Source organism: Coenobita brevimanus, chromosome 94 (assembly GCF_032717465.1).
Source record: "Coenobita brevimanus isolate Jiangsu-jjx chromosome 94, ASM3271746v2, whole genome shotgun sequence".
In the NCBI taxonomy this organism is placed as follows: domain Eukaryota; kingdom Metazoa; phylum Arthropoda; class Malacostraca; order Decapoda; family Coenobitidae; genus Coenobita; species Coenobita brevimanus.
In genome coordinates, this window is record NC_137047.1 from 12,021,893 (window position 1) to 12,034,775 (window position 12,883).

General features: G+C 45.7%; 1 long non-coding RNA gene across 1 annotated transcript in view; it reads right to left on the reverse strand.

Moving 5' to 3' along the window:
- Positions 1 to 3,123: 3,123 nt before the first annotated feature.
- The window catches only part of LOC145412923 (uncharacterized), a 106,870-nt gene continuing 97,110 nt past the window's right edge, over positions 3,124 to 12,883 (reverse strand). The window contains exon 3 of the long non-coding RNA XR_013899647.1: positions 3,124 to 3,154. This is a non-coding gene — a long non-coding RNA (uncharacterized LOC145412923). The remainder of the gene's footprint in view (positions 3,155 to 12,883) is intronic.

The window sequence follows — 12,883 nt, forward strand, 5'->3', positions numbered from 1 at the left end:
TCTGAGGTGGTAGTGCAGGGGGTTTAGGAAAGAAGGGGGGGGGTCTTAGATGGTGGTGGGGGGCGTAGGAGGGAGGTGGAGAGAGTCCTTTGGAGGGGGGTGGGGAGGAGTGTAGTTATGGAACGCACCTGCCCGGCCCGCCTGGAATGTACGATGTCAATATTCAGCGGGCGGGACTTACGGTATTATAGTCCCCAGAAGTTTTGCCGTAATTTTTTCTCCGATGGAAGGTTTATTTACGTGTTATTATTTGTGTGCCTTATAAACTGATGGCAGGCTGAGGAAGATGATTGGTAGGGGTTGCAAACTAACCACCATCCACTCCTTAGATGTGTCTGGGGGCGCTCACCATCCATTCACTCGGTTAGCTTCCTACATTTAGTGACATCCCAAATAATTACCTGTATTCCAGAAAATCATGTACCGTACCGTACCGTACTTCGCCTGGTGGTAATCGTACAGCTAATCAACAATTGGACGCCTGGTGGTCTAGTGGGTTACGGCGCTCCGAACGGATATGGCCCATAAGGATTGCAGCCGTGGGATAGTTGGAAACTTGAATATCTGGATTGAACAGCCAAGCCCCGGCCTCCTACGTCCCTGGTGCAACAACACAAAGTAGGATACTGGATGGATAAACAGACTGAGTGAAGAAAAGATATTACAGAACTTATCGTGCAGTAAGTCTAACCATTTCACTGCGGTGGCGTGTTTTGTTACTTATTCTTGCCACTTTCAAACGTTTTTATTCAGGTAAGGAGAGAGGCTTAGAATTGGAGGAGTTATACACGGCCTCCATAAAACCCATCATTATAAGAAGTCACCCTGAGTTAAATAAAACTTTCTGGATAACGGAAATGAAAATATAACCATCGAAATGAAGGGATCAGTCTTATTTTTTTCTCCTCGCATACTGCTAAATTTAGGTTGTCAGTACCAATACGTGCATCTGATAAAATTTAGTGAAGGAAATATTATTACTATTTGCTCCAACCGCGATGAAACAACGCTGCAGTTTCCAAAGATTTCAACAATTTCTCTGCGATAAAAGTTTATATATGTGTTAGTATTTACCATGGTTTTCTCCTCCGACAGAACTACAATATATATTTACGGTATTGTTATTGTGCGCCTTGTAAAGTTTAGCGAGGGAAGGATATTACTGAATACGCTTACCACGACTTAAGATTTCGGTTCCATAAGATTTTTTACTTTCTCCCATTGAAGTTTTGGAGTTTTATTTCCGTTGTATTTTCGTTTGTGCGTCTGCTAAAAATGTAAAGAAGGATGTTACATAAGATTGGTCGAATCTTTCCCTCTGATTCAAGCTTATTTGAGTATTATTTTTAGTTGAGTCCTATAAAGTTTTATGGAGAGACTTTTGACATTTATTTATTTTATTTTTTTTTCTCCGTTAGTCCTGATTTTTTTTTTTAATTTGTACATCTTATAAAATCTGAAGAAAGAATATTAAAGAAAACCCATCAGTATTCTCGAGACAGGACGCGATGATACAGCTGTTCAAAATTGTAACTTTCCTAGGTTGATGTATTTTTCTATTTTAATCTTGCAACATCCCGACGATTTTGTTTACTTTTAGGTAGATGAAGTGAAGGATTAATGGAGGCTGTAGCTGTGTGTGTGTGTGTGTGTGTGTGTGTGTGTGTGTGTGTGTGTGTGTGTGTGTGTGTGTGTTTGGAGAGAGAGAGAGAGAGAATGATTTTGCACCTCTCGTTACTAATCACCGAGCTTGCCTGACGGTATTTTGGTTCAGAAGTTTCAATATTTTTTCCTCCGACTGCAGTCTGCACGTAGCTGGATATGACGTTCATAAAAAAAACATATGATACAGAATACTAAATCACGGTGTATTGGCCGATGCTATACCTTATTTTTTTCCCCCTACGGATGTTCAGTCTTCATTATCGCGTAGGTCTTGTAAAAGGATATATATAAAATAAAACTAATACAACACCCGTCACCCTTCATCCAGCGCGACTGACGGTACTTTTGTTTCAGAAGATTAACGAAGATTTTTTTTTCCCCTCTAGTAGAAGATTACATGGATTATTTATACACTATATAGAAGTAAAAAGATGTAGCAGACTACCTGACTATTACCATATTACAATATGGTACGGTAATAATGCCATACTATTCTCTGGCAGATCTTTAACCAATATGTGCAATTATTATTTTGTATGATTTATAGTTGAATGTGGTAAGTTGGAAGACCCACCATCCACTCACACGATGCAATACAATCTTCAGATGACCTTAAACTTGAGTGACGGGACAATTGGTTAAGGACTGGTCGCCCTCACCATTATGATATTTGCACTAAAATGCCAAGCTTCGGGATCCTACAGTCCTGATGGGGCAACGAAAGATAAGTCGACGGAAGAACTGATGCATAGTAATATCCTGTAGTGGCCAAGAAAAAAAAAAAATGGTAATACACTGGTCGCCCTTACAAGCCCAGAGGGACCGACTTGATCTGTCCCAAAGTTTTTATGGTAGCTAACTTTTTCGCTCACAAAAGTTTACGCGTATTACTTTTGAGTTTTATGGGAAAATAACCGAGAATACCATCTTACAGTACAATTCCGGAAGTTTTACCGCATACTCTTCTCCGACTGAAGTTACATATACCGCATGCAATATTTAACATCCAGTCTCAAATTACGGTACTCCTTGCGCCTGAAGAGACCCTAAGCTGAATACTCATAGTCCAGAACATTTAAGGTTAGGTGACTGGCTTAGGCCTGGTGACATTACACGATCGGAATCCCTTTAGTCACCTTTAAGGGATTCCAATCGATGTCCTCATGGCTGGTGCTTCGGTTCAGTACACAAGCAGACGACTTTACTAGGCTATTTGTACAGCGTCTGCCTGATACCATGTTACATAGTACTCAGTCGTCTCTCAGTTCCCCCCCTCACCCCTGAAAGGAAGATGTTTGACTGCAGGAAGAGGGCCATTTCAGCCTACAGTCCACCGGGTTCACGTCCGTATTAGCCTGGGGTCACAGAAACGACTACAGCTACTATCGAAAAATATCACAAAAACGTCTACGGCTACTGAAGAAAAATACAAAATGATAAGAACAATACGGTACTCACTTCGCCTCAAACTGGCACTTGTAGATTAGTCCTGAAAAAGAGAGAAACAAATGTTAGATCTTTGATAGTACCGTATATTTATATTGGCAAAAGTAAAAAAAGTGCAAAACTACCAGTCACCACCACCATCATCACTATTATCACCATCACCATCATTAGTAACCTGGCCTTGCGTCTCGCTAACATATTGGGTGGGAAGGATTCACATATATGATGATAACACAAACATAAAAGAACCATCAACAGGTGCTTTACAAAATAAGCCATCATCATCAAAGCGCCAAAGTCTACATCCCATACCCTCGTAGTCTATATCCATACGCTCATCATTCCAAGTTCACGGCTGCGCATCGTAACAGGTATACCAACACGTTTCTGAAACACACACACACACACACACACACACACACACACACACACACACACACACACACACACACACACTATACTGAGAGCCACATAACTGGAAGGGGGTTAACGTTAATCTACTGAAGGGCTTTCGTGACGAGTGACTGCGATAAACAGCCAGGACACGTTTTTGTTTTTCCTTCCTGTCTATGCATGCCCTTTCTCCCCCCCCCCCTCTCTATTCTGCTCATCCTCTTTCCTTCTTCTCTCTCTCTCTCTCTCTCTCTCTCTCTCTCTCTCTCTCTCTCTCTCTCTCTCTCTCTCTTCTCTTCCCTTCCCTTCCCTTCCTCCTCCTCCTCCTCCTATTCCCTTTATTTATTTACTTACAACCCTACCTAACCTGGGAGTAAAGTTAGCGCCCCACATCCCAGGCAGTTTGGCTGAAGCAGCAGCGAGGCAGGATAAGATAGACGCGAGGCAGGGGTAGTGTGAGGCAAAGTGAGAGAGGCTAAAGGTAGAATGAGGTAAGTTAGAAGCAGGGTGAGGCAGGTTAGAAGCAGGGTGAGGCAGGCTGAAGCAGAGTGAGGCAGGCTGAAGCAGAGTGAGGCAGGCTGAGGCAGGTTGAAGCAGAGTGAGGCAGGTTAGAGGCGGGGTGAGGCAGTCCCTACAGGCAGGGTGAGGAAGATCTGTGAGTGTTAAAAGGTAAGGGGTGTGAGGGGGTTTAAGATTGTTAGGCAGGGATGAGACATGGAGGGCTGGGGTGAAGCAAGGACGGTAGAGATAGGCAGTGAGGGTTGGGGTGAGGCAGGGGTGCATGGAGAGGAGTGAGACAGAAGCATGTAGGGTAAGAGACAGGAAAAGAGCACTTAGCCGTAGCACAAGAGGGGAGGAAGTTAGGCAAAGTTAGGCAGGATTGGATATGTGTGTGTGTGTGTGTGTGTGTGTGTGTGTGTGTGTGTGTGTGTGTGTGTGTGTGTGTGTGAGAGAGAGAGAGAGAGAGAGAGAGAGGATGGCATATGGGAAGCAGGGTAAGGTATGGTTAGACAGAGTAAAAAATGGTAAGGTAGAAGGAAGAGGGGAGAGGTACGGTATAGCAGAGTGAGGCGGAGTGGGGACGGGGTAAGGCAGGGTTAGACAGGGGAAGGCAGATTAAAACAGATTAAGGCAATGAGACTATGAGAAAGGGGGAGGAAGGATGAGGCAGGGTTAGACAGCAGGGTAACGGCTACAGCAGATTAATGAAGGGTGAGGCAGGGTAAGGTAGGGTGAGGCAGGAATTAAAGCCATAAGAGTGGTTAGTCGGGAAGGAAGTAATTTGAGCTGAGATGAGAGCCAGCAGGGGAGCTGGGATGGTGGAAGGGGAGAGAGAGAGAGAGAGAGAGAAGGAAAAGAGGGAAGGGAGGAGACCAGATGGCTGTAAGAGAACAGAAATGAATGGGAGGGGAGATGAGTAGAGACGAAGGAGGGATGAAGGGAATAAGGCAATAGAGACGGAAGGAGGAGAATGAGGATGAGGAAAGCAACGAGTGAGAGGGAGCCGATGATGGGGGGAGGGAGAGGGTGTGGGCTGGGAGATCGGGATGAAAGTGGGATCACCTATAGTCTAGGAGGAAGGACAGAAGGATGAAGTCACGGTAGAAAAGAGAGAGAGAGAGAGAGAGAGTCAAGTTCGACGAGGAAGAGTGGAAAGGGAGTGATCAGGAGGGAGGGAGGAGGAGTGGGCGGCAGAGAAAAGGAGAAATAAGGGAAAGAGAAACAGGAAGAGAAAAGATAGGGAGAAAGGTAAGGGAAGGAAGGAAGGAGAAGGAAATGAGGAGTAGGCAGCAGAGAGGAAGAAATGAAAAAAGAGAGGGAAAGAAAAGGTAACGAAAAAAGATACCGGTAGGGAAAAAGACTGGGGCAGGAGAGTGAAGGAACGAGCAGGAAGGAAGGAAGGAGGGAGGGGAGAGGGTTAGTAACATGGAGGAGAAGGAGGGAGGGAGAAGAGGTGGGGAGGAGGGACGTACCAGGCAAAGGTGAGGAGGTAGAGAGGGAAAAGTGGGAAGGAGGGGAAAGATAATAAGGGAAAAGTACCATAACAAGACAGGAGTGAGAAAAGGACGGGAAAAATTGAGGAAAGGTAGAGGGGAAAACGAGGGAAAGGGAGGGAGGAGAGAAGGAGAGAGGAAAGGAGGAAGGAAGGAGAGGAAAGATATATTAAGAAGGAAGAGATAACTATAAATAAAGAGGTGGACAAGGAAGGAACGACTGGAAATACAGTGGAAGGGAGAGAAAAGTGAGGGAGGGAATAAGGTAGGCAGGAAGGCCAAGAGCGGGATGGGAGGGAGGGAAGAGTTGGGGAGGTGGAAGATGTACAGGGGAAGGGCATGAAGAGAGTAAGGAAAAGAGAAAAGCAAAGGTAACGAGACAAGAAAGAGGGAGAATGCACTGGGAGGGAGAGAAGAGAGAGGGAAGGAGGAGGTTGGGAGGAGGGCCGAGAGAGAAAAGGAATAGAAGGGTGAGGAGAAGGAAGAGATACAGAGAAAGGGGGAGAGGGACCGAAGGAACAGAGTAGTAAAGGGAGAAGGAAAGGAAGTGGGATGGGGAAATGGAAGTGAGAGAAATGAGAGGGAAGGAGAAGAGAGGGAGAAACGAAGAGGGACAGTGAGGAAGAGAGGGGAAGGGAGCAGGGAGAGGAGCAGGACTGGAGGCTGAATGTAGGAAGGAGAAAAGAAAGAGGGAGAAGGAAATGGGTGGGAGAGAGAGATGAGAGGGAAGGAGGAGGTAGGGAGGAAGGGCGAGGGGGGGGGGAGAGAGAGAGAGAGAGAGGTAGGAGGGATGGGGGGAGGGAGAGGAGCAGGACAGAAGTCAATACTGTCCTTACACCGTGTGAGTGTTGGAGTTCCTTTGTTCAGTATTACACTCTCACTGCTCCCTCTACCCCCCCCCCTCTCTCTTTCTCTCATTCTCAATCCCTCCCACCTATTTCCTATCTCTCAATCTCTTCCACCCACTTTCCTCTTTATCAGTCCCTCCCACCTATGTCCTCTCTTTCCCCTCTCTCTCTCACCCACTCCCCTGTCAATCCCTCTCTCTCCCTTCTCTCACTCCACTCCTGTCTCATCCCTTTTCTCCCACTGCCGTCTCTTAATCTCCCAGCCTCCCTTCCATTCCGTGCCCACGAACTCTCCCAGGCTTTGCTCCCTTTCTATCCCTGCCCCTGCCTTCTCCCTCCCTCTCTATCCCTGCTCCCGCTTTCTCCCTTCCTCCCAATCCCTGCTCCCACCTTCTCCCCCCCCCCTCTCTCTCTCTCCACTCTATCTTCCCTTCTGTCTGCTTCCTTTGCCACTGACTTCCATCCTCCACCTCTCTCCCTGATGCCCTCTCTCTCTCACTTCCTTTCTCCTTGCCTCCCCTCATAATCTCCCTCCTTCATTCTCACTCTCCCTACTTCCATCTCTCTCTCTACCTTCACGTCTCACCCTACCTCCGCCTCTCTCCCTACCTCCACGTCTCATTCTACCTCCACCCCTCTCCCTGCCTCCACCTCATTCTTTACCTTCCCCTCTCTCCTCATCTCCATCTTTCTCTCTTGACCTTCCTCTCTTCGCGCCTCACTTTCTCTACCTCTTACTTCCGCCTACTCTCCCTGTCTATCTCCCAGCTTCTCTCCCTCTCCCTGCCTCACCCCTCTCTCCTCCCACTCACTCTCAGATTCCCTCTCTTCGTTTTCAAATACCTCTATCTTTTCTTTTCTCACTTTCATCGTAAGTCTCTCTCTCTCTTCAACAACCTGCCTCTCCCGGCTTTCTTCGCTTCGTTCCTTCCCATTTCTTTACCTTAGCCAACACCTGCTCTCTCTCTCTCTCTCTCTCTCTCTCTCTCTCTCTCTCTCTCTCACACACACACACACACACACACACACACACACACACACACACACACACACACACCTATCCCGCAGCCTTAGCTTTTTCCCCTTTCCCTGTAGTTTCCCTACATCACCTCTCTCTCTCTCTCTCTCTCTCTCTCTCTCTCTCTCTCTCTCTCTCTCACACACACACACACACACACACACACACACACACACACACACACCTATCCCGCAGCCTTAGCTTTTTCCCCTTTCCCCGTAGTTTCCCTACATCACCTCTCTCTCTCTCTCTCTCTCTCTCTCTCTCTCTTTCATTTCTTTCTTCTTACTATCTTCCTCGCGTCTCGTGTCTTCTCGAACCTCTCTCCACTTCCCCTGCCTTCTCTTCTACAGTCACATCATCTTCCTCAGCTCTCTACTTTTCTCATCATCTCTCGTCTCGTTTTCTTCTCTTGTTATTACCCACCTACCTTACAATCTCCATTTTCTCCTCCGCCCCCCCCTCCCTCTCTCTCTCTGGCCCCCTTCCTCCCCTAGCTCTCCCTGACACCATTTCAGCCTCTTTGAAACCCGTCCTGACTCCAGTCTCCCCCCGCCCCACCCCTCCCCCTGCCTCTCACCTGCCACATCCCTCCCCTGCCTCAACCGTCTCCCCTTTTTCATCTATCCTTTCCCTATCTCTCCCCTTATCTCATCCTTCCCGTTCCCCCAGCTTCACTCCTTCCTCATTTCTCCTCCTCTCTCCCCTCTCCCTCTGCCCGCCCTTTCTCCCGTGCCTTAGCCCTTCTTTCCTTAAAAATTTTCCTTCCATTCATCCCCATCTCACCACAAACACTCCCTCTTCGTTGTCTCCCACCTTCCTCATCTCCTTTTCACTCCACTTCCCTCCCCTCTGTGCCTCTCCCTTCCTGTCCCCTGGTTCCCCTCCCCTCTTCCCTGCCTTACCTCCTCCCCCTGCATCACCACCCCCACCCTCCCCCTGCCTCATGCCACGTACTAGAACTTCCAGCTATCACTATTACCTCGACTACCAACCACCACTACCACCAACTTCATAACTCCTTAACCTAGTCTCGCCCACCAGCATTACCAATATTATTACGAGTGCAACAACTATCTATCTAACTCCGACTAAGAGCAACAGCAACAGCACTGTAAACACCTCCAAAACAGCGACTACTTAGGTACGACTTCAAACATTATTGCAACTACAACTACCATTACCACCACTAACACCGCACCTAGCTATCTTCGACTACCAACAGTACCATTCCAACTACCGTGACAAATACCTGGTAGCTATGGACACCAACAATATCAGTATCAACTATCATGCCAACTACTTAACTACAGCTACAAACATTACCACCACTGTCACTACCAACACTACCTCGTCTAATCACTAACAAGAGAGAGGGTCAGCTGAACCACTACCCTATCCCACCTACCACTACTGCCACAGCTTCCCCTACCACCACTAACTCTGATCACCGCTATAAAACTACCACAACTACCACGATTAGCACCATAAAAAACTGTCACAGCTAAAATTAACGTTATCACAGCCAGCACCACAGCCCTCCCCCCTCTCTCTCTCTCTCTCTCACACACACACACACACACCGCTCGCTGGCTCAGTGGTAACGTTCTCGCTTGCCATCTGGTAGACGGGAGTTCGCGCCTCGATCAGGTTGCGAAAAGTTTCACTGACGAAGTAAGTGGTTACTGTCCCCTTTGAGCATAGGGACAGGTGTGTGCGTGTGTGAAGGTCACAGTCTTGCCCTTAGATCGGACTATATGAGTTCTCAGCTCCCTTCCGGGAGGGTAAAACCTGACGATCACGACCATCAAGTGATCCTGACCGACCCGATGAATTATACACACACACACACACACACACACACACACACACACACAATCCCCTCCCACACGACACAATTACATCCCTATTAGCCCCCAGGCATCATTAAGAACCCTGGGACAATTAACGCCACTCCTAATGAACCTGCACACCCCTCGTTAACCGCACCAACAGCCCCATTAGCTCGTTCCTCACCAAGGCCACTAACAAGACGCCATAGAGGGGGAGAGTTTGGCAATTTTGGGATTTTATACGTGTTTTGTTACCTGGTTATTTTTTTTCTTTTTTAATGATATATGGGATGGGATGATGTAAGTTAGGCGTTGTCGTTTGGATGGGGAATAGGGTTATAACGAGGACGAGGACGACGATGCTATTAGATCTAGCTATTAATTTTTGTAGGACAGAAGCTTATGATGATGACGATGTTGCTAGCACTACTAATTTGTTGTAGGATAGATGATGATGATGATGATGATGATGATGATGATGATGATGATGGTGGTGGTGGTGGTGACAATGCCGTTGGATTTACTGCCGAACTTTTTTTTTTTAATTGCTAAAGTCTTCATATTGAGGTGTAGCGATAATGTGGCAACTGTTTCTCATTTTCAGCGACTATCTCTCTGGTGTCCGGCGATAAGCAGCCACCAACGAGGAGCAAATTTAGCGATGCTTCTGCCCCCCTCCCTCTCTCTCTCTCTCTCTCTCTCTCTCTCTCTCTCTCTCTCTCTCTCTCTCTCTCTCTCTCTCTCATGCATTTCTAACCACTACCCTCTGCCTGACTGAGGAGGAAGGGAGTGAGGATTGGGGGGAGGGGGAAGTAGGGAGTGAGAATAGTGAAAGGGGTGGTGAGGGAGCAGAGAGTAAGGGAGGGGCAACACAGGGTAGGGGAGGGCCGGGGGGAGGGGGCAGTGTGGACAATAAATACATGAGGGATGACATCGTCTGACCTAATCTTACCTAGTTTACACCATGTATTTATACTGATATCCATGTTTTTTGTACAAAATTGGCGGTACTAGATTAACTTCTGATTTCTCGACTGGTTTTGTCACTTTCTCGCATTTAAGGGGAAACTGAAACTCCACAGCGGCGGTTTTGTTCTCGTGTTGAATATTTGATCACCACGCAGACGACTAAATAAATATGTAGTAGTTCAGTTGTACGTGTAACTTCATATCATAAACTGTTTCATTTGTGCGATAATTGGCGCTGTGTTAACTTTTTCATTAAACACAGACCTCATTTAGTTCGTATGACATGCTGACTAAAAATGTAAAGTCTTTTTCAACTGGAAATCATTTTACTTCGTGTTCAAAGGCTCGAAATTAACCCAGAAGAGTCTACTCGATGTGAAAGTTTGTGTTTCTTTTATATCGTCCAATTTACTTTCACTTTAATATACTGCTTGTTTTAACCCACTGACGCTGATGATGTAATTTTAATTTTGTTTCAGCTCCGGATGATTTTGTTCAGCTTAGGACAGAACCTTCGGACTGAATGGCCTAACTTGATCTGTCTGGTCATAATTTATTTCACCTAATGTAACCTCAGCTGCTTTGCCATCGATAAACCTATCTTATGCAATTCCGGCTTATCTCAATGTGACAATCTAATTAAACTATCTTCTACCGCAACTATTTTTGCTCGTATTGTCAGTCTATCTTTAGCACAATCTAAATTATTCTAACTTATGTTAAATGTGATTACTTAAACAATGTCTCTACTACAACTAAACCTTACCTGACCTAAATTAACTCAACCTCTCGTATGTATGATAACTTTAAAAACCAATTACCGTCCAGCCTTCATATTTCACTGCAAATTAATCTCGACGAAATTACGACACTATTAGAAGTTACAAAAATCATCTCGTCATAATTTTTCCGACAGCGATCTGTAAACAAGCTTAACTTTTAATGATGACCAGGAAATATTTAATTTCCGTTTTTACCTGGGATTTGGAATCACTTTCATCACAGTTTTGTTGGTGTGCTTTTTCGTTTTTTTTTTTTTTTTTTTTTTGGGGGGGGGAAGGATCTGTCTTTACTTAGTAGGGATGGTTATAACTGGAGAAGTTTTCTTAGAGGCCACTCGTCAGCAAGAACCGACGTCAAGCAATTGATATAAATATGGTGACAGAAAGCCAGGCAGCCAAGACAAACATGTTTTTACGGTTTAGTATTTTTTTAACACATTTCTTGAAATTAACATGACAGGCCGATACATAGTGTTTACTGCATTCCACTACGGTCGCTTTAAAAGTCTCGTCAAATGAACCGTATCTGTCTAAAATAACAATTTCTTTTCTCCTGTGCCAAAATAATTCTTTATTGTAATAGAATACAGAATACAAGATATCAATCGTCGCTTCTGATATCAAGAACATTTTCAAAAGCCGCTCAGAATGGAATTTTTCCTACACCCAATTTTGAGCGAATTCATTAGTCAGCAATTTTACCTGTGTCGCAAGACTCAAAGTATGTAAAAATATTTCGTGCTTACTTTTTTGTTATTCTTCATTGAGACCGTTGATTTCAGCCTTCAAACTACCATTACCTCCTATCTTCGAACCAAATAGCTATCCTGTTATCACGTATTTAACCTTACAATATTTAGAGCATACCGTATTATATGTTGCGCGCAGGAAAAAGTTGCGACAAACCTTCCACACTTTCCAGCAGCACAAAATTTCAGTCATGCCAAAGTCGTGCTCTACACCGCATATCACTTGATGCGGAAACACGCGAGCTTTCCAAAGTTACAATCAGATTTTTTCTGCGACTAATAGTTTTACTGTAATTAGTGAATCACACACACGCTCGCACAAACGCAAGGACGCACGCATAACTGGATACACACACACACACACACACACACACACACACACACACACACACACACACACACACACATCCCTCCTCCTTCTCCCCCACACAAACTACATCTCTCCAGTGTTTATTTCCCAAAGTTGCAATAAACAAGTGCAGTTCGGCAAAGCAATTATTCATTCCCGAGTTAAATATAGGGTGAGTCGGGTAAAATACTGATGGACAGGATGAAAGAGAGACTGATTGGCAAATTATCTGTCTGGCGGCTTGCGAAAATATTAATTATGAGTGCAGGTTAATTGTGTTTGGCGGCGGAGTGTAGGGCAGAGGTGTGAGGAGAGGGGGTTGGGAGGAAGTGGTTGTGTGTGTGTGTGTGTGTGTGTGTATGTGTGTGTGTGTGTGTGTGTGTTGAGAGTAAGGGTGGTGGGGTGAGTGGTGATTGTAAGATTATGGAGGGTTGTATTATGTGAAGGTGCTAATAGCAGTGCGGTGGCGGATAATGGAAGTGCAGTATGTGGTGATGGTTGCGGGAGTGGGTAAGACTAGGAACTGGATGTTGAAAGAAGCTCTAGGGTTAGTTAGCGTGTAAGTTTGTGTTTGTAATGTGATAAATGCAGTGGTGATCGTGTGAAGCTGGTGTGTAATGATGATGGTGTGTAAATAACTCTCTCTCTCTCTCTCTCTCATATCCTCTTCTGGACACCCCTTCCCACCTCCGTCCATTTTTAAGTCCTCCATGCCACTTCTAGACGTCTCCTCTCCTCCCTTATTCATCCTCAGCTCCTCTCTCCTTCCCTTACCCTCTTCCCGCAGCCTTCTTCTCCTCCTCCCCTCCCACTTTCTTCGTCTCCCTCCTTCATTTTC